The sequence below is a fragment of the Octopus bimaculoides genome, chromosome 9 (genome assembly GCF_046866305.1).
Source record: "Octopus bimaculoides isolate indiv1 chromosome 9, ASM4686630v1, whole genome shotgun sequence".
Taxonomy (NCBI): domain Eukaryota; kingdom Metazoa; phylum Mollusca; class Cephalopoda; order Octopoda; family Octopodidae; genus Octopus; species Octopus bimaculoides.
In genome coordinates, this window is record NC_142936.1 from 28,071,679 (window position 1) to 28,095,387 (window position 23,709).

General features: G+C 37.5%; 1 protein-coding gene across 8 annotated transcripts in view; it reads left to right on the forward strand.

The window, feature by feature from the left end:
- The window catches only part of LOC106877599 (putative G protein-coupled receptor CG31760), a 1,070,704-nt gene that overhangs the window by 306,033 nt on the left and 740,962 nt on the right, over positions 1 to 23,709 (forward strand). For 6 of the 8 annotated variants that reach the window (XR_016243082.1, XM_089357298.1, XM_089357297.1 and 3 more), the window contains one exon: positions 20,860 to 20,901. The exons of the other annotated variants lie outside the window; for them this stretch is intronic. The gene's annotated coding sequence lies outside the window, so the exon portion shown is untranslated. The remainder of the gene's footprint in view (positions 1 to 20,859; positions 20,902 to 23,709) is intronic. 8 annotated transcript variants of the gene reach the window in all.

Sequence of the window (23,709 nt, forward strand, 5' to 3'; positions counted from 1 at the left end):
TAATTGAATATCAACACCTCAAAGGATTTTATCCGTCACAGAATACACTCTTTTACTTGTGCTCCTGTAAGATGTTTTAGTAGTCCATCGAAAGCACCCTACGAGGGTTAAGGTTACCAATTAATGGTTTCTAATTTAGACACACGGTACGCAATTTTGAAGGGAATTAGTGAAATACCACCATCGTCAACCGTACTTGATACGTAGTTCATTTTTCGAACCCTGCAAGAATGAAGGGCAAATATGTTCCCAGTAGGATTTTATCTCAGAACTTTAAGTCATATGAGAAATACTGCAAGTCATTTTTCTGATAAACATGCTCCGTTATCTGTACAGATGTTATTGAGTTACAATTACAAATTAAATTATAAATACATATTTCACATAGGCATTTTTAAATTCAAGCTTATCAATCATTTAAAGTTTCTAAATGATAACAAATCACTGGTTCTTCTTGCATCTATTTTAACCATTAAAAAGACAGAAAATCTAATGCACCGTTGTATATGGCTACGTCAAAAACGGTTTACTGTTCATCGAAGTGAGTAGGATTGTATTACTGCCCATATATTCAGAGTCAGTTTAATATGCACGAGCAAAAAAAAAAAAAAAAAAAAAAAAAAAAATTCCGAAAAGTAGTCGAGGAAGAGATTATAGAAATTTAACCAAGTTAAAAACACGCTTTTCTCCATCTTCGTCACTCCCAGATTACATATCAAACTTTCTGGAAACATCCTATATATATATGTATACATATATATATATATATATATATATATATATATATATATATATATATATATGCTGCTTGTAAAGCATTGAAGTCGTGATCAGTATATCGACGTATTTCTACTTATTATAGAAAAGATATTTTACCAGCTTTCGAAATCCTGATCATCGGTTTCACTAAATGTGTTTAGCAGCAGCAGTAACAGCAGCAGTGACAGCAGCACCACCACCACCACCAGCAGTAGTAGTAGTAGTAATAGTAGTAGTAGTAGTAGTAGTAGTAGTAGTAGTAGTAGTAGTAGTGGTGGTGGTGGTGGTGGTGGTGGTGGTGGTGGCGTCGGGGCGGCGGCAGCGGCAGTTGTAGTAAAAATAACTTGAACCTTATAACGCAGGTGCACAACATATAACGTAATAACAGTCAATTCATGACTGGCGTGTTACTTCCATTATCTGCACGATTGCCAGAGTTACTCTTAATAATAATAATGATCATAATAATAATAAGAAGAAGAAGAAAAAGAAGAAGAAGAAGAAGAAGAAGAAGAAGAAGAAGAAGAACAACAACAACAACAACAACAACAACAACAACAACTACTACTACAACAACAACAACTACTACTACTACGACTACGACTACTAAGCTTTCTTTATTAGTCACAGAGGTTTATTAGACACAAAGAAACATTAAGCATTCGTCTAAAAAAATATGTAGGGTGTGTAAAAGCAAGTTATATAAAACTAACAGATGTGAAAGAAGATGTCTTTGAATTGAAGAGAAATTAACATTTTAAAAACAAAAATTACATAAAATAAGAAACAAATAACAAAGCAGGCATCGATTAAAGCATGATGTATAGAAACGAATAAATTCTTATAAATATCTTATTTGAGTTGAACTTATGAATGTACCCAGCGCTCGACATCCAGTTTCACCACACATCCTGTACACATGAATTATTTTAAGTTGTTAATTCTAGTATGTTCCATGGGCAATGTTTCGACTGCAAGGGGCGAATAAATGTCCAAGTCATGTGTGTACTTGCTTTGTAAAATGCCGTAAACATTCTGGGAAACATAATAATATTTAGCTATTTTTGTGTTCTTGTGTTCTTCGAGTATCTCATGAATTTCCTGAATCAATCCCTTCGAAAATCCTGTTTTTTTGTTACAACCTAGTCAAAATTAGCTTTAATCTAATCAATATATGATTGACTTTGCATATCATAACCTGCATGAGTGACGTTTTTCTTGTTATCAATATCTTCAAAATTATTTGTTATATGATTGGAATGATTTTGTTTAATTAACTCTTGCTAAGAGCATCTCGGCCTGACAAACCACTGCATGACTCAGCAAATGATTTGCTTGCTGATTCTTATAGTCAAAAGCAACATTTTGTGCTAGCTCCCTGTTGAGATCTACTACTGTGGAGCGGCAATTATACCACAATACCATGTATATCAATTCAGTTATGGACCTTGGAACGAATATGTTATCTTCACTTATCTTCTATAAGAAAAAGTTGCATTCAGATACGATGCCCTACTGAATGAACATTTCAACATTTTAATTCTCGCTGTTTTACGTGCCTGTGATAATATAATCTCCGACTGGAGCCTTGCATCTGTGATCCGAAGCTGATCATGAGCCGAAGATCAACGGCGTTGCTATTATCTCATCTACTGAACTTATTCTTTATTCTTCTGAAGCACTATGGCATAATTTGAGTAAGTGTATAACGCTCTAATATAACCCTATACACATCAACATCTTTATTTCAATTATCATCATCATAACAACGATAACAATAACAACAACGTCGTTTTACTTCTCAGAGCGCTCGGTCTTTTTTGCTCTGATAGATTCTAAAAGCCTGCTGTCAGTGATCCCAATAGGGTCCCTTTCCGTATATTATAAGTTTTGATACTTGCTTTTAAATTATCGTGGGAGACATTCAACATCCAAGTACCAATCTTAAAATCCTATCTGTCCCCAGCAGAGTAGTTTCCAAGGATTGCTCTACTCTCATGTCAATTCCGATTTCTTTGACATTTATTTCAAGAGTGCCCCTATAACTACTGGAATGACAGACATTTTCCTCGTGGTCCACATTCTTGCAATTTCATTTGTTAGTGATCTGTACTTTTCTAGTTCTTTGTCACTTACGCATGCACCTCCAGTCCTGGATCAAGCGTAGACTAACAAAGGGTGTTTGGCACCTGGAGTGTCGGCAAGCGTCACAGTTTTCTGCCACTCGGGCAACGCGGTAGGTGTAAGTTTCACTTTGAAGTTCTATAGGGGATTATTGGAGCGAAAGAGCGACTACATACTCCGGGTAACACTGAATGTCGGGAGAGATTAACTAACTGGTCTCTTCCGGAGGATTTTCGTGCCATGGCCTATGGATAACTTCTAGAAATCACCCAGACCGGCAGTGCTACAGGGAATCTCTACCGGTTCGAGACAAGCTTCACAGACATGGAAGTGCTGTCAGACGCACCTGTCCGAGTTGTGCGCAGAGCGACAAAAAGGTCCCTCATGTTCTCGGCCAGGGTCCATGCATTACTTTACTTGTGGAGTAGCTTTGACGAACAGCTGTTTTCACATGTACGACGGGTCCGGTTATCAGCTAAGTCCATCTTAAGATCGCTCTCCGCCTTCCTTTATTCAGGAAAGAAAGACAGTTTTCCTCTTTCTGGTGACTATGGCGAAGGAGGTAGTGGGGTGGACGAGATCGAAAGGACTGAAGACAGATACTTGCTTCTTCGACCAAGCCCTCCTCGACTTTTTTCAGTTCCCCTTGAAAACGAAAGTGAGAGTAGAGAGGGAAGTTCTGGCCCCAGTAAATTTGTTGAAAAGTGGGTGCATGTGGCAAGGATGGCCCGTGTGAGCAGGCCTACTTTCAACTTTCGTTTGTAAAGCGGAGGAGTTGAGAAGGAGAGAAGCGCCTGCTGAGGTGCATCTGGCGATCGGGATAACCAGAATGTGGGGGTTCCTCGGTTTTTGTTACTTATTGTATACACGGTATTGTTCACTCCCCTGTCCCTTGTACTGTATCGTCCCTATTTGTTTTGTGTTCGGCTCTTGTGGTCAATAAAAGAAAGTATTATTATTATTATTATTATTAGTAGTAGTAGTAGTAGTAGTAGTAGTAGTAGTAGTAGTAGTAGTAGTAGTAGTAGTAGTAGTAGTAGTAGTAGTCGACATTTGATACTTTCAGGTAGATTTCTACTGCATCAACCACTACACCTCCGTGTCGCTGATGTGAGGGCAGTATTGGTTTTATTTTATTGAGCGAGTGCAAACTCTTCCCAGTATTTATTGCACCTGTTTGCTTTGTTATAGGGTTTGGTTGCAGGCCTTTCTATTGTATGTTGTGTGTATTTTGCGAGTTGTTCTTTTGTTTGGTTTACGGCCTACATGTAGGAGCTATTTATTGGATATATACTGTATAGAGTGTATTTTGCGTCTGTGGATTGTTTTATTAATGTTGCACTTTTGAATTGATAGTGTCTTGCATAGGATGTGGGCTAATCCTAACAGGACTATTGTTTGTCTAGTGTGTACAGATGAGTGTCCGGTCATAGCTCCTACGTTTTTCTCTACACATTTTTATTTTTCTCATACTGAATAATCCAATTATTACTGGTATTGTTTTCACCTTCCCTTCATGCCCAGCATCTTATATACTTCAATCTCATTGTTGTACTTTGACAATTTCTCCACTTCGTTTTAGGTAATATTTTGGTCAGAAGGGACTGCAATATTTATCATTAAGGAAGTGTTTTTCTTTTTTTTTTTCTTGTATATTTTTATCAAATTCTTGATTATTATATTTGGGCGATTAGCTTGTATTTCTTTGTCAGCTTGAACAGGCATATCCCAGACGATTGTGCACTGGCAGTTGTCATATACCGATTTTGGACCATTTCTACCACTTTTTGTTAGTTCTTATGTTGTAGTGTTGGCCTATTGTCCTGTGGATATAACTACTTACTCGGTGATGTTTGCTTATATATTCAGATTCGGCAAGTACTGAACAGCCAGACACGATGTGGTCAACTGTCTCATTGCGCTGGTTGCACATTCTGCATTTGGTGTTAGAGCCTGTTTTCATTATTTTGCTTTTATAGTTGTCTGTGGTCAGGCTTTGTTAGGGAGAATAAGTCCTGCTGTTTCTGCTTTTATTGCAGAGCTTTTGGGCCATTGTTGGCTTTTATTTAGGCTCACATATTCTCTGTCAAGTATTATACAATATTGGTCATAGAGTGATTTTTTCCTCCATTACTTCGTTAGCATGTTTGTAGTTCTATTCCCCCCAACAATTTTTTTTTTTCCGTCTTTGACTAATTCTGATGTGTTGTCATCTGAGATCAATGTTTCAGTGTAGTTTGTTTCTGTTTTATATTTTGTCACTTCCTTGTGTATAGACAAAAGCGCTTTCTTTTCACCCTGTGTGTGTGTGTGTGTGTGTGTGTGTGTGTGTGTGTGTGTGTGTGTGTGTGTGTGTGTGTGTGTGTGTGTGTGTGTGTGTGTGTGTGTGTGTGTGTGTGTGTATGTGTGCATGTGTGTGTGTGCGTGTGTGTGTGTGCCGGTGTGTGTGTGTGTGTGTGTGTGGTGTGTGTGCGTGTGCGCGTGCGTGTGTATGTGTGTGTGTATGTGTGTGTTGCATTATTATATGTAGCAGTCTTCCACTTTTTGTTTTTAAGTATTTTTCTAGTTGAAATGTTACTTTATAGCAATTCTGTATCTGAGACACACCGCAACCTCCTTTGGAGTGGGGTAGATATATTCTGTCTGTTTCTGCTTTGGGTCATTGACTTCGGTATTCTGTGACTTTTCTATCTAGGTTTCTCTAGCTTTGACAGACAGCACAGTTCCCCTGTACTCACAATATCTTCATTATACAGCATCACAATACAGCACAACGTTTTAATAATAATAATAATAATAATAATAATAATAATAATAATAATAATAATAATAATAATAATAATAATAATAATAATAATAGAAAGTTTTAAAACCTTAAGTTTGACAAGACTATCAAACCTACAAAAGCCCGAAAAATAAAGAAAATGTATAATATGGAAACCATATTTGACATTGATACTACCATAGAAACCATAAAGCAAAAGGGTATATGCTAAAGCTGCCCGCATTACAAGGTATGAAAAGCGTGTTAGATTCTTCAAGGACAATAACATGTTCAAAAATAATCCCAAAAATGTTTGCAGAGAGACCAGTTTTTACAGGAAATACCAGTTAAAGTAAAATCTGTTCCATCGAAAGAAGAAGTGCAGGAATTTTGGAATAGAATTTGGGCAGAAGAAAAAGCACACAATGAAAAGGCCCATTGGATTGATAGAATATCTACAGACTTAGTTAGACTCCTTAGAAGAGCAAAAGTGAGAGGATGTCAAGATAGATGTACGATCTGCTCTAAAGAAGTCAAGCAAATGGAAGTTTCCAGGAAAGGATAAAATTCCTAACTTCTGGTTGAATGCCTTCCCAGAGAGCCATGAACTGGTAACAAAACTGTACAACAATGTTTTGCAACATCCTAGTATGATTTGCTCTTGGCTAGTTAATGGTTTAACACTTCTACTTCCAAAAAAATGAAGAAAAAAATTAACCAAAAAATTTTAGACCCATAACCTTGCTTAACAACAATGTATAAAATACTAACATCTATCCTGACTGAATATACCTATATTTTTTTTAATAGAAAGTGGCATATTCCCTAATGAGGAAACGTGGATCCTATGGTTGTAAAGATCAGCTACTCATCAATAAGATGATTTTGGAAGATTGTCACAAAAACTTGTTAATAGCCTGGATAGATTATAAAAAAGCTTTTGATAGCCTACTACACAGCTGGATTAAGAAATGTCTGGAAATGTATAAAATAGCACCGACTCTGCGAAACTTTTTGTCTGTAGGTATGAGACCATGGAGAATCACACTGATTTTGAACACTGACTATGAGTCTCTTAACGCTGGAGATATAAGAATTTCATGCGGCATTTTACATGGTTACTCACTATCACCACTCCTCTTTTGTCTAGCCTTAATACTTCTCTCAAAATTGCTCAGTTATAAAATGTTTGATAAAAATATAAATCATCTAATTTACATGAATGATTTAGAGCTCTTTATCGAACATTATGATGGGTTCTTTATCAGCCATCTTTAAATAATTACAGAAAAGTGCAAAATATTTATTTTTACTGAAAGCAGTTAAAATTCAAAAAATATTTAAGTGCACCCCCTGCAAAACAGGGGTTGTTTCTACACAAAAGTACTAACTGCGCAGTCCGGACAATCTCAGAAATGTAATGGTAATAATAAAAATTAAAAGACGAGGCCTTAGAAAGCCGAAAAGATTACAAACACCCTTTCAACTTACGGAGCACAAAATTTCCGTGACTTCACAGTATGGTGGCCATAATAATAATAATAATAATAATAATGATAATAATAATAATAATAATAATAATAATAATAATAATAATAATAATAATAGTAGTAGTAGTAGTAGTAGTAGTAGTAGTAGTAGTAGTAGTAGTAGTAGTAGTAGTAGTAATAGGGCTTCGTATATTTTACCCCAATGTCACTTTGATGGCATGCACTGCTCTCTCACTCAAAAATAATAATAGTAATAATAACAAAGATCAAGCAACGGTATATTCTATCGACCCCGAAGAATGAAATGTTACAACAGCATTAGCAACACCAACAGCAACAACAATAATAATGACTATTATTAGTCATAGTTGCTGTCAATGCTGTTATATTTTCATATGCAGGATACCTGGATTATTTGTTTTATGTACATGATGTATTTTTTTCGTTCTCCCTATTTTTCTCCTATATAACTATTGGGCATTCAAGCATGACACAATTTCATTTAGCGGAAGGCCGAGGGGAATACATTCAAACAAACCTTAACTGAAAACCAGAACGTGCAATCGATACGATAATAACTTCATATTGATTCATGCCGATAGTGATTTATATAGACAAGAAGAAGAAGAAGAAGAAGAAGAAGAAGAAGAAGAAGAAGAAGAAGAAGAAGAAGAAGAAGAAGAAGAAGAAGAAGAAGAAGAAGAAGAAGAAGAAGAAGAAGGAGTGGGAGAGAGAAGTGAAGGAATGAGAGAGAGAAGAGAAAAAGAAGGCGAAGGAGGAACAGGTGTCCAATAAAGCCAGAATGCTGAGGGGAAAATAAATATTTACTGAAAGCCAATTTATCCGCTGCTCTACCGATTCTGACATGAAACGCTATAAAAATGAAATAATAATAAATGATGCAGTACCAGACAAATGCGCTGATGCAGTACTCAATATAATTCCCAGATGCAGTATCATATATAATGCCCTGATATAGTACCAGACAGTGGCTCCCATAATTTCAGACCTTAACTGATTGGAAGTATTTTCATGTGCATTGTTTTGTCTTGGTATAAAAGATGCGCTACAGTAAACATTTTGCTCAATGCAACAGATTTGCGTGTCAGTTGCTTGACCTCAACCAGTTGAGCATGTCCCTTAATGGCTGCCGATATGTGCCTCTCTGATCACGAGCAGAAGTAGTGGGGGAGTATCATAGCTATATGTCGAGAGGAATTCTTTAGGATTTGAATAATTCATTTCTGAAAACATGGGTGTCTTGTTCAACATCCTTAAACAACCCTTATTGATGGACCTTTTGAGCGGATGGGCTACTCGACCTGATGAAAATTCTAACTGAGGCCCACCTGCAAGTTCTTGCACTGTTTATCTTGATATGAGATCACCATCTCGCGCACGTATGGTTATAACGCATGTGTCTGGTGTACCCTTATCAGATGGGTAGTTATGATGGGTATATTGTGCTTCGTATATTTTACCCCAGGGTCGCCTTGATGGCATGCACTGCTCTCTCACTCAATTATAATATTAATAATAATAATAATAACGACAACAACAATAATAACAATAATAATGATTTATTTCTTTAATAACCACAAAGGGTTTACATAAAAAACACACATTATGGACAAAACATGACAAATACAATGTGTGGTTACAGGAAATCGTGTAAACAATGAAAACAATAACATTCACCGAATATAACAATAAAATTCCCCAAAAGATGGAAACCTAGAAGTGCTCATGGAAACCCCACAAATCTACAACAGTCCTGACCACTAGGGTAAGTACCCTTTCTACTAGGGTATGTGCGCTGGGGTAAGTGCACTTTTTCTACAGGCGCATGCTTAGAGTAGGCCCTCTCACTCGGGCAATTCTTGCAACATTCACCCACCTTTCAACTAAATTGATGGAGGGTGGAGGTGGAACTTCCCACTCCGCCTTCACTTTCCGTTTCAAGTTAATGAGGGCTTGGCCAAAAAGGAAATTATCTTCAGGCCTTTCTACATGGTCCACCACACAACCGCTTTCACTAAGGCCACCAGGCAATGAAAAAGAGCCTGCTATTCCAGGCCAGAGGAAGGTGGCGGGACTATTCTCATAATGGACTCAGCTGATAGCCGGAACCGTCCAACATGCGACAGCAGTTGTTCGATATACACTCACAAGTCAGAAATACTCAGGCACTAGACGAGAGCATGCAGAAAGGTTTCGTCGCTCAGCACGCACCTCGGGAACGCCCAGCTGACTGCACTTCCGTGCCTGTAGAGTTTATCTCGAAGGGGCAGTGCACTGCGGTAGCACTGCCAGGCCAAAGGTTTCTGCAAATTATGCACAGGCCCCGACGCAAAAGTTCTCCGGTGAAGACCAGCCAATTCGTCCTTGTCGTCACCCAGAGTCTCAACGAGAACGTCGTCACACTTACCCGCTACGACCCCTCTATAGAACGCCAGAGTAGAATTGTCAGTGACCGCATTACTCGACTGACAGGGGAGTGTGAGAGCCTGACAACACTCTAGGTGCTAAGCGCCCTTCCTTGTTCTACTCTTGATCCAGGACTGCAGCTCAGTCAAAGAGACAAACTGTGCGAAATCGCATCTGACAAACGGCGACCACACTTCCTCCCCGTCTCGGAAGTGCTGGAGATACCGCAGCCTCAGCGTATGCCTGCGTATCAATAACCACAGTATGCCCAGCCCTCCATTTAGCGGGCATTGACAGCAAATGGAGCGCGTCTCTTCCACAAAAAGCGAAATAGTAGGCGCTCCAGTTTGGTCAGATTCAAACCGGGACAGGGTACGACGGTGAGGCAGTAGTAGATGACAGATGTAATATAAGCATTCGCCACCTTCGCCTGACCTTTCAGGGATAGATTTCACTAAGCCCATTTCTGAGTGAGATTGACCACCCAGCTGGCGAACTCGTCACAGTTCTCCATTGGAGATCTGGACCGAACCAGACCCCCCAGTAATTTAACAGGTCCTTCTGTCCAGTGTCCCACGACGCAGTTGGCAGGCATGGACTTGCCTCCCCAGGTGCCAAATTGCAGACCTGCTGACTTCTGATTAATTTTTGCTCCTGTCAACGCTTCGTATTCTTTCAGAGCTGTGCCGATCAGATCTGCGCTTCGTGTTCGACACTATGACGGTGACGTTATCTGCGTATACCAACACGGTTCTCCCACGTCCGAGTTCGCGTGGGATACCCTTCAACGCCTCCGATTTCCGCTGTAGTGGCTGCAGAGCAATCACATACAAGACGGACGTACAGAACGCATGATGCTGAAACGTTCCTATACGTAACCATTCACCCGAACTACCAAGCAGATGTCGCTGTACATTGCTTCGATCCAGCCACGGGAAACAGGACCGAAATCGGCTGCCGTGAGGACTGCCGCCATGTATGGTTGTCGCCCCTATCAAAGGCTTTAGACTGATCAAAATTGATCAAGATCCCGCACATGCCAGTTTCATTTCCTACCCTGTCTATGATTTGCCGCATGAGGTGGAGGTTGTAATGAATGGATCTACTTGAGGTGGCGCATATTTGCGTATCAGCAATCAGTTCCTCTACGACAAGCGCCAACCTCTACGCTAGCCCTTGACCAAAATTATGATGTCAGCGTTGAGCAGCATTATGGGCCGACACATTTCTATTTGATCCCCTTGTTTCGGTCCTTTCTGAGCAGAGCCACCATTCCTCAGCTACCAGAACTAGGAATTCTCCCGTTTTGCTGCCAGTTACGGTAAGTATCTCCTAAGAGGTCACCAAACAAGTGTGGCATATAATAGTAAAGCTCGTAGGACAGACCATCTAAACCAGACGATTTGCCCGCTATGAAGCCTATCATCGCATCCCGTATTTCTGTGGCTGTTATCGGCATTTTGCAACGCCTCGCCCCACCTGACGAGAGTCAGGGCATGCAGTTGAGGTAGGTATTAAAGTCCACCCTGCGTTCCGGATTGCCATTCGTCCCAAGCTGTTGGGCGGAATGCCGCTGAAATACCGCACACATCCTCTCGGGCTCAAGTATCATGCGCATTTCGCCTAGCGTGCTAACGGTTCTGCCAGCTCGTCACCTTAACGATAATAATAATAACGATAATGATAATAATCCGTCTTTTCGTCGACGAGTGTTCCAGTATACCCGATGAACAGAACAGCCTGCTCGTGAAATGAACGTGTAAGTGACTGAGCACTCCAGAGACACTCACATCATTAAAGTTGCTCTCAAGGAGATATAACAAGACACAGAATGCAACAAAGCTGGCCCTTTGTATTAGATATAGCTCAATTTTGTCAGCTGAGTGGACGGAAACAGTGTGAAATAAAGTGAAACATCACGCCGCTGGAATCGAACTCAGGATTCTGAATAACGTAAACACTAAGCCACGCGGCTTGACAATGATGGTTATTTTAAAATGCCACTAAGTATTCAACAAAGAAACCTAAGAAAGATTTTTGAGAAATGATGAAAATTCCTTGAGATTCGAATATATTCTAAATGATATGTGTCATAAAAATATGATGACAGTAAAATCACAACTGCTATCTACTTGATCATAGGTGGCCCTGGGCCAAACAAGAACAAACGATCTACAGTGAACTGAAGTAACAATCATTGCAATTCTGTCAGTTATTAAAACAAGAATATCGATAGCATATTAAAAATGCATGTGGCAACGGCACTTAAGGCAGCAATATTACTAAACACAATAAGAACAACAACAGTTGCATACCAGTGTATGTTGTTCGCTTACACAAATACCTAATCTTAACGCACGTAATATTAACTACTTTATCCATCTATAATTGCATTGTACGTCACGTTTCAAACCTTACCATCACCATGACAAATGTACAAATCTACGTTGCCGGGTTAACTGCTAAAAGTAGCTACCATCATGCCATAATCTCAAAAACAATTCGCAATCCTTCATGAAATTATTACACCAAAATATAAGACAGTATGGTCGTGGATGGAATGCTTTTTATCATAGGTTTTCTCAGTCGAGGTAACTTGGAGCTGAACATGTATGTTGCAGTCCCCTTCACACATAAATGTGACAGTGTAAAAAAAAATTGGCTCTATGGATTACAAATACACTTCAGAAAGAGAGTAAAAATCGATCCACAGACAGATTTATCGACCCGGAAATAATAAACAACGAAAGTGTAGAGTAGAGTGAGCCGATAACAATCCCTCTATCCCAAGTTCTAAAATTTATATAAAAATCGCATGATACTTAGGCCAGCAATATTACTAGACGTAGTAATAATAACAACGTTTGTTGTTACTTAATTTGTTTTAACTTCACAAATATTGCGAAAGAGTGTTAACATTTTTACTGGTAGCTGTACATTTCGACAACAACCAATATTTAAAGAGACGATAGGGATTTACTTATAAGGAAAAACATCTCATAAATAGGATTTTCTCTTGTGAATTGGAAACAAGATTATTCAAATTCGATTAAACGGAAACCTTCCCGAACATCAGGTCTGTGAGCATATTTTGGTCTGATAAGAATACGCAAAGCTATAATCACACACACACACACACACTACCAAGAACATTTTCGTGGGTCACGCTCAGATGCGTTGTATATTCTAAACATTTAAAAGGCGTCTAATTCGAACTCATAGTATATTAAGCCTACAATACAAATTAACGAACAAATTGTCAATACAGCTGCTGCTACTGCTGCTGGTGCCTCATACATACATACATACATACATACATATATATTATATATATATATAGATATATATATATATATATATATATATATATATATATATATATATATATATATATACACAAAGAGAGAGAGAGAGACGTACATATATGTATATATAACGCAACGTTTACACGCTATGATTTATAGATTATCTATTTCAAGATCCAACGTTCCAAAAGTGAATTGCTTTTTGTTCTATTTAAAAATATTCTATATGATGCCAGTAATGTTTATACACACACACACACACACACACACACACACGCACACATACAACATACATTTATATATGTATATATATATATATATATATATATATATATATATATATATATATATATTATATAATCATGTGTCTAGGGAGGGTCATTATATCAATAAAAAGATAAAAATATGGCCACGTTCAATACGACTTCTTTATTTTACAAACAAATCTGTAATGGTTTAATGTGCTGATTGAACAATTAATTGGTTGTTACTTTTCTCTGTCAGAGTTCTTTCGTCGCTATTCGCGACCTCATTAAGGACATGCCCCCACTTTTCAAAGTCTGCTTTAACCCTGTCTAAGAATTAGTCTAATGCCTAAGTGTATGCATGTAAGGAAGGATGGCTGTATGTATGCATGCATGTAACTTATGTGTGTATGTAGATGTGCGTTCTCATGTGTGTGTTTTTTTGTATGTATGCGTAGTGTAACCAGTTGTTTTTTAAAAAATATATTCATACATACATAACGCAAGATACACTGTGAATGATGTTATTGGATTGTAGAACGCAGGCATTTCTGTTTTGTTTCATTTCATCAACTATGAACACCAAATCTGTCATCTGTTCCATTAAAATAAATAAATTACGCTTTATAGCTTTCTTCTCACTTTTCTACTGATGCTATGGATTCTAACAGCAAGATGTTTACAATTTTTACTGTGCATCTTGCCTATATCTATTGTCTTATGCATAGTAACAATTATTTATCGCCAGAAATGCAAGACATGCTGATGTCTTCCCTGATTTTCTGTTTTTATCGCTCCCCCTTCCTCCCTTTCACATTGCCTTTCTTTACTTCCGTCCTGCTTTTCTTCCTCTTTGGTAATACACACGTGTGTGCGTGTGTGTGTGCGCGCGCGCATTCATACATTGCACACTGCTTATAGCAATCCTTTCATACCTTTCCCAATGAAAGAATTTCTTACGTTTAACAATAGCATATGATCATATATTTTGTGGGGGAAGCTGTTGTCGACTATGTCTATATTTAGTTCCTTATGTAGGGCACTCCGAAGGAAAAGAGAATCAATAAAATAGGTAAATTTATGAATCCCATAAGAAAGAAATATTAGTCAACTCCTATGTGTAGCGGCGTATTTTAAAAACAGAAAAATACATTCAATAAACCACTACCGATATTGCCACCCACACTACTAAAACAGTCAACCTTGCAACCAGAATATCTGAATAGTTCTTTTTATAACTGACCAAGACGTGTAACGCTGACATTAATGGGATTTGAACAGTAACTAAATATTGCTTGGCATTCTTTCCAGCGCCATGACCGACTGTCAATTCTTTGCTAAAATATTTTATTTATAATGCTTTCAAATTTTAGTGTAACTCACGCAATTTCTAGGTGAATCCAACCACCAACAGTCTAGTATGGTAGTATTTTTATCGAATTCAGAAGTATGAGAATCTAAATCAACCACGAATAGACAAGAAATCGGGGACGAAGAGTCACAACTTCTGTCACTTACCACTCCAAAACAATAAGCCTACATGACGTCATAAATCCTTTGTGAATCTCAGACTTATATATATATAATCAATAGTTCATAACTTGCAGAAAATATAGAATTTATTTTGAAGTTACGTCTATTTATTTATTTATTTGGCATTATATTTTACAGTAAATAGTTTATCTAAAATATATTAATGGACAGCTATCGATTCACTTTTCCTTTGGGTATGTTATGGTTGCGCCTTGAGCGATTTGTAATGAAATATTTAGTAATCAAAACAAAAAAGAATATTGGTGGTTTCAAAGGTAATTGGAAGACTATGTTATCTTTCATAACAGAGTATCAATAATTGATCCAATTATAACAGGGATGACTTGTATCTTAATGAATAAATAGCGCTCATATCTAAGTGGCGCACAGAAAAATCTGCTAGACTCAAGGCCAATGATGAAAGCAAGCGTCTTCTTATTAAAGAAATGTAAACAACTTTATGAATCACATGCATTAACATTTAAACAGAGTGACTAACAGGCAGATAGATAGATAGATAGATAGATAGATAGATAGATACTTGAAAGGAAGGATGAACGGCCAGTTCGATGGTGAATCCAATGTCATTAAAATACAAAGATAAAACAGTATATGAATAAATAGGGGATAGAGAGAGGGATATATAAATATAGTCAGAGCTATATAAAAAAGGTGAACGGACATAGAATTAGTGGAGAAAATAAAGGCTGTATTAACGTAATGCTAAATGGAAGACAGCGAAGAATGTCAAACAGGTGGATAAGAGCAGAAACTAGAACGAACATGTTTACTTTTAGCCATTCATATTCATACGCATGCGTGATTGTGTGCATGTATGTGTGTACGACCGAGAGCGTTTTTTTTTTCTATGAGTAGTGAAATATAGAATTGAATTACATAAACACATATATGTATATGCATATATGCGTACATATACATGTATAATATAAATTATATATATGTACAATAGGTACACGTGCATTCATACATTAGATTACTCTTGAATCAGTGGGTGTTTCTAATTCCTTTCAAAACTTACTTTGACGTCGGAATCCAATTTGTCCAGAAGAAATTACTGCTTTTCTGATTTTCTCATTCTTTTTCCATATTCTTTTGTTTTCTTTTCTTGCTTATTTTCTCCAGTTGTACGGCGAATTCGTAAATGGAATCTCGAAAGAAACGTTTGTTGTCAACAATTCTTTATATTATAAGTTAGTAAGAAAAGAATTAGCTATATGTATGTATGCGCGCGGATTTGTCTGTATGCCTCTTATATGTGTGTATATGTGTGTGTCAGTTTTTTTCTGAATAGTTATTGTTTTTTCTTCCTTTTGTAAGTTTTATTTTTTCTTTGGAAAGGATATCGAGCTGTTCAATAATTGTTGCTGCGAATCTACCGGAAATAAACTTGGTTTAAGTATGTTCACTGAATATGCATCCGTTTTGCTTCTCACTGAGGTGAGAAGCAAAAAAAGCATTCTTGTTTATTCTGTTGGACAACACTAATCAAAAACTAAAGTCGAGTGGCCATAACTCACAAAATTTGAATTGAGTCTATGCAATGTCGGAGCGCGTTGCTGCATTCCTAATTTTTCAGTATATTCTCTGATACCCCGAGCGATCCGTCGAGTAGATTCCCATCTAGTGTCCTTTTCCGTGAGATACGTACTCATATACCCTCACTATTTGGCATGTGGTCGACCAACAAGAGGCATCAACCCAGCCGAACCCCCAATGAAGAGAACAAACACGGTAAGCAGGGTCTAACTCGGAAAATCGAAGAACAGTCTGAGCTGGCTCTCTCGAATGATACATCAACAGCACGCATCTCAGTATCTGAGTAGGGTTGCTGGTTGGATCAGAAATCTAACTAATGTTAACCCATAATCTTGCGAATTGACCTGGTACGAAAGGAGTTCAGGCGGCGTCTAAGGGCTCCTGACAGTGGCAAGTCTAACAATTATAGAGTAGGGACCGGGGGAACCAGAGACCAAAAGACTCGAAACTTTGTCTTCATGCAAAGATATCAGTCCCGACTAATACTCTTGTCTAATGAGTTCAAAACTACACAGCTTGTCCAAATGACGTGTATGACTTCAGACTCCCAGCAAAAGCCGTTATCACTATGGAGATTCATAGCGGCAATAGAGAGAGACTAGGTGGAGTTCACCAAGAAGCCAACGACGGATTGGATCTTTGTCTTCACCCAAGAAATTCTAAGGCCATGTTTCCACTTTCTCACTCAGTGAAACAAGAGCCCACTTTATGACATCCAGAGACTCAGTGAGAGAGACAGGGGTGAGGGAGGAGAGAGACAGGTGTGAGGGAGGAGAGAGACAGGGGTGAGGGAGGAGAGAGACAGGGGTGAGGGAGGAGAGAGACAGGGGTGAGGGAGGAGGGAGACAGAGAACGGCAGATATAACCGGATGATACTTATTTGAACCTCAGTACTCACTGGAATAATATGGAGTAATACGAAATGAAGTTCCTTGTCCAAGAAATCGATACTGCAAACATGTGATCATGACCAAAACACCATAAATTCCGACTAAGGTTAACTAAAATAAAACGTCAAATTCTAGAATTTCATAGTGTCTCTCTGCCTCACCTTATCCCAAAGTCTTTACAAAATTAGCTGTCCGTCATTCCAGTAGTATCAATTGAAAATGAAATTATTCACATTTATTAACAGCCTTAATTAAAATCAAACTGCTAGGAAGAGTTAATTATTTACATTTCCTTGTCGGTTCAGATCAATTTTTTAATCATTTGATTTTATATCGAACATTAGTTTGTTATTACCATTTTAGTCATGAAAAATGATGTTGAGTTTAAAAATAAGTTCCATAATATTTTCACATTGCCATTTTCTAGGTCGTAGAGAACTTAATATGATTACTAACGCGTTACATTTTATTGCATCAGTTGAAATTAGATGATAATCAGAGTTCATATCATTTTGATCGAACGTATGTTTCATTGGACACAGTGTACGTCCGAATAATTTATAGTGAAAAAAATAAACGATTGTTTCTTTCAATATACGTAATAGGGTGTTGCTTTTTATGTAGTTGCATTTAGATCGGACTTTTTTATGAAGGTCATAGATACATCTTCATATATATATATATATATATATATATATATATATATATATAAAATTAAAAATTCACTTTAAGTACATGACATCATCAGTGAGTGAAAAACACGTAAACACACGAGAGATAAGTACAGGACAAATACTAAAAAAAATTGCAAAAAAAATACATATTAAATTAAGTACAGTATATCACCAATGAGGGAAAAACACGCAATCACACAGAGACAAGTACAAGACAAAATACTAATGGAAGTCCAACCCCTCCTCAGTGGTCGGCTGTTTATTACTACCTGTTCCAAGCTTTCAACGACAAGACAGAAAAACTTCATAGGACAGCAGCATCCACAAATTAAAAAAAATATAAAATTTATGGAGAGTTAAGGCTTCGAACGAACAAACGATACCAGAGTGGACGTACAGAGTAAACACTTGACGAAGACATACATTAAGGGCCGTTATGCCAAGACGAATTGCATTGGGTAACGCCTGGGATAAATTTTGAAAGAGTATAGAAGAGAAAAAGTAGAAGAGAAAAAATAGTAGAAGACACAAAATATCGAGAGGCGATAAAAATTACGTCCACCTGGCTGGACGTCCCATCCCAAAAAGGGAGACAATGATCATATCGCTTCTGTTTATGGTATAATGGAATTAAGTTAACACACATCAGTTTCTTTTACATTTCTTACATTGTCATAGCTAGTGGAGCAAAGGCAACGTCTATGAACCTTCTCAGACCCACCGAAACTTGTAATAGGAATGGAGTAAATAACGCCCAACAGCGATACGTTCTCAGATGCTTGCAAGAGAATAATGATACACATGGGATTAGAAGAATGACAAGACGCAAAAGTTATTCAAACAATAATATGATGTAATAATGACTGACGTCATTTTAAGCCACAACCCATTTATACATACATACATACATACGTACATACATACATACATACATGCAGAAAGACAGACAGACATACAGACAGACAGACAGATAGATAGATAGATAGATAGATAGATAGATAGATAGATAGATAGATAGATAGATAGATAGATATGCCTTTTGCATCCCGCCAAAACCTGAAGCTTTCATCTTTTCTGCAGATGAAACTACCTTGGCCTTCTTGAAGCAAGTAAGGAGGGATGTTTCCACTGCATGGATTCTCTCCTTGCCTCAAGCTCAAAATAATGAACCAACACATATGCAGGTCCAGAAAAAGTTTTAAAAAAACAGTTTGATCTGCTTCAAACAATGTCAAATTTTCTCGTGACGTGATCTGCTTGGTGCGCTTTTGATCAAATGTCAGATGCGGCACCCTCCGAGAAGAAACTTTCTAATGTCAAGTTCATTTTCCATAATATTCTCAAATCTCTTATAGGATATACTAATAGCACTGACTATTTGATCTACAGTCAATTGCTTGTCATTTATGGCCATGGGCTGGAAACGATAATGTTTTCCTTGCTGGAGGCAGCCGCTGGACATCCAGACTTGAATCAACTTCAAGACTCTCTCTCTCACTCTTAAATTTAGCTAAGCATATTTGCCCTGTTGATAAAGATAGAGCGTCATCCCCTAGTATAGCAAGCATGTCAGAATGAGAGTCATTAGGCGTTAGACCGTTTTCTCAGTAGGTATTTGTTAACACCGCTAACCAAATTTTGTCCATTTTCAAGAGAATCGCAACTAGTTACTTTTGAACAGTCAGATATCAGCTCAACTGGGAAGAACAAACGTAGCTACCAATAAAGATGGCTGAAATTAATGCATGCAACATTTCACGGCTATGAACTTTTCAGCTCACGTTTATGTGTGTGTGTGTTATATATATATATACATATATAGGAGTGGCTGTGTGAGGTAAGTAGCTTGCATACGAACCACATGGTCTTGGGTTCAGTCCCACTGTGTGGCACGTTGGGCAAATGTCTTCTACTATAGCCTCAGGCAGATCAAAGCCTTGTTAGTGGATTTGGTAGACGGAAACTGAAAGAAGCCCGTCGTATATGTATATATATATGTCTATGTGTGTATATATTTGTGTCTGTGTTTGTCACCCCAACATCGATTGACAACCGATGCTGGTGTGTTTACTTCCCGTAACTTAGCGGTTCGGCATAAGAAATTGGTAGAATAAGTAGTAGGCTTACAAAGAATGAGCTCTGGGGTCGATTTGCTCGACTAAAGACTGAAACAAGTAAAAGAGTAAAAGAGAGATATACTGATTGATTGAGTGATAAAATGATTGGATCGATCGATCGATCGATAGCTAGCTAGCTAGCTAGATAGATAGATAGGTAGATAGATAGATAGATAGATAGATAGATAGATAGATAGATAGATAGATAGATAGATAGATAGATAGATAGATAGATAGATAGATAGATAGATAGATAGATAGATAGATATGTATGTATGCGTGTATATTTATTCCTTTTCTTCCAGTAAGCTAGACATCGCTGGAGATTTGGCTGTTACAGCCTATCTGTCATGATGTACAACCAGTTCTTGTCTGCCAAGAATTCACAATTGTAGATGGCGCATATTGCAAATCCGGACAACCCATAAATGTGTGCTTTGTTGTAAGTCGTTCGGTATCTCAGTATCCGAACATCAAATGCATAAAAATGAAAAGTTAACATATCTATATTTCAGTGCTGATAATAAACTGATTTCTAACATTAGCACAAGGTCAGTGACTACATAATTTAATGGTAATATCTTGTGTTCGATTGAATCAATAAATTTCACTCCCACCCCCACTAAAAACTTTGATATGTAGAAAGAAATCAATATTAAATAGAAAATAATACTCACTTGAATAGTTAGAGAGTTACGTCACGATCGAAATATTTGCAATTCAAGTGAAAATTATCCCTATCGGTTTTCTCTAGTCACATTCACACAGCAAGAATATTATTTTCCATAAAGTCGTATCTTTAAAAGCAACACAATACCATTTGTTTGGCACGCATAATTGTTACTTATTCTGATATGTCTTTATATAATTACCACTGGTATATTTCATATATCAAAATTAAAAGCCCATACAAACTTTATTCCATCTACTTTTAAGAATCTGTCATTATATAAATTTTCTTTATTTTCTTTTAGGTGAGTTTCCACGTATCCAACACTTCTGTTCTTTTTAATTCGGTATGTATTCGATGACTATATTCTTTTTTTTCTGCTGTGACGTATTGAATTGAAAAGTGATAATAAATAGCTCGATGGTGAAGTGCTGATGTGATTTATATTTTACTTACCGCCTTGCATAACAGTTCTGCAAACATATTACTATTATTATTACTAGTCTGTTATATGAGATATTATCATAAAGGCTGAAAGATAACATTACGATCTCAGTGGTTAGGATTCATGATCACATTATAACATAATACATCTGTTTCACATACTGGAGAAACGCGAAGCTGACGTGTTACTAACAAATACCTATGCAGTATTTTACTCTCCTAGAAACAGCAGCTAATTCTCTCCCAAATAGCATGCTTCTACTCTTCTCTCTCAAAACAGAACAGAAAAGGATTAGATGATTTCCTATATTCATGTATTTGCATAATCGAGGCTAAACGATAGTATGCTATTTACATTTATTGTGTAAGCTGTTAGTGTTACTTTCAATTAAGGAACCTTCAATGATGGTAGATAACCTCTGGAGAACCAAGCAGCCGACAAATTCACTGCTCGTTCGATGCAACTGCCTCAGCTGTATGTTTGCTGTAGTAAATGGGTCAGAGAGGTACTCTCAACTTACCTTCTTTCTATCACCTAACGAATCCTGTAAAATATCCGCCTCTGACTTATGCTTCAAGCTAGACAAAAGAGAATCGAAACGACATCTGAGGCTGCTTAATGCATTATGGTATGAATGAGCGTTTCTAATCCAGCTTGTCCAGTACAGAATGGATGGAACGAGAAAAAGTAAAATATTATTTTAAATGATTGCAATTTATTCTTAACATAAAATATAAGAAAAGTGCATTGCATCATTTTATGATGCTAATAAAACATTGGCGATTTGTAATCCAAGCGGTCTAGTACTTGATTGACGTTTTCTGTGTAGATTTTATAGCTATATTGTTACTTTATTAAATTTTCCGTGTTTACTTCCCATAATCTAGCGCGCTCGGCAAAAGAAACCAATAAAATAAGTACCAGGCATGTAAAAAAAAAAATAAGACCTGGAGGCGATTTGTTCGACTAAAACCTATCCCTATCAAGGATGTGCTCCAGTAAAGTCGCAGTCAATTGACTGGTAGACGGAAACTGAAAGAAGCCCGTCGCAAATGTGTGTGTGTGTGTGTGTGTGTATGTGCGTGTGTGTGTATGTGTGTGTGTGTATGTGTGTGTATGTGTGAGTGTGTGTGTCTGTCTGTTTTTGTCGCCCCAACATCGCTTGCCAACCGATGCTGATGTGCTTACGTCCTCGTAACTTAGCGGTTCGGCAAAAACTAAACGATAGCATAAGTACTAGGCTTACAAAGAATAAGTCCTAGGGTCGATTTGATCGACTAAAAGGCGGTGCCCCAGTCAAATGACTGAAACAAGTCAAAGAATAAAGGAGTAAAAAAATTGTGTGTGTGTGTGTGTGTGTGTGTGTGTGTGTGTGTGTGTGTGTGTGTGTGTGTGTGTGTGTGTGTGTGTGCGTGTGTGTGTGGGGGTGTGGGTGTGCGTGTGTGTGTGTGTGTATTTTTATACGTCTATATGTGTATGTGTATATATATATATATACATACATATATATATATATATGTGTGTGTACGATATTATTCGATTTCTGATTGTCATCAGATAATTTGCTCCGACATGGGTACCTGACTGGATTTGAACAAAGAAATTGTGTTATTTATATAATTATCCTGTAGAAGAGGGGTGTCAAACTCAATCGGACAGGGGGCCAAAACTCAAAGGACACTTTAAGTCGCGGGCCGAACAGGATAAACATTTATTGAACAGACTAAAACCTTTTAAACAAGAACATGTATTGAAACAGATAGTGTATAATTTTATTCCAAAAATAGATTCATTTTGACTTAAATTTCTTAAAATATTTTGCTCTGCATAAAAATATTTCCTGTCAAAATTATAAAAATTTAAAATAAAAACATGATGCAAAAAATAAAAAGAAAATATAAATAAATCTGCTTTTTAGCGAAAATTAAAATAATAAATCAAAACTTTCAATTTTCTTTATGCAACTTTGTCCGAGCTACATACTTCAAATCTTTTCTTGGCAACGAGTTCATTGATGTTTGGGGTAAGGTTCTGTTTTATTGAGACTTTCAGAATGGATTGCAAGTGTTCATCTGTGAGACGACTCCTATATGACATTTTATTCATCTTCATCACAGAGAACACCTTCTTGTACAGATATGAGCTTTCACACAAAAACAGCGTTCGAGCTGCATGTAAACGGAGCAGGGGAATGCCTTCAGGTATGAAGTGAGTGAACTGTGCGGGCCCCCACAGAATCGTACTTTTGTTTTAATGTCCCATTACACTGCATTTAAATATGTACAGGTGCAGTTTCCACATTGACAGCAACTGGATTGTGAAGCAGTTAGAAATTGTTTTTCTGTGCTTCAAAGTCACTAAAGAGCCGTGCGAATTCAGTGCGGAGCGCACTCAGTTTATCAGCAAAGTGTTGCTTTGGGAACACCGTCTCGCTGACTTGGCTCAACATTACTTGGCAACAGGGTAAAAGACAAGTTCAATTGGTGCATTTGTGTCTCCCATAAGCGCAGCTTCACTTCAAATGACTTCACTGCGTCATACATATCACAGATCATGCGATATCATCCCTGGAGCTGGATGTTTAAAACACTGAGATGCGCAGTTATGTCAACCAGGAACGCCAACTCGCATTTCCACATCTCATCCCGCAGAACTTTTTATTCTTTTCCTTTACTGTCCATGAACTGACATATCTCCTCAACCAGCAGA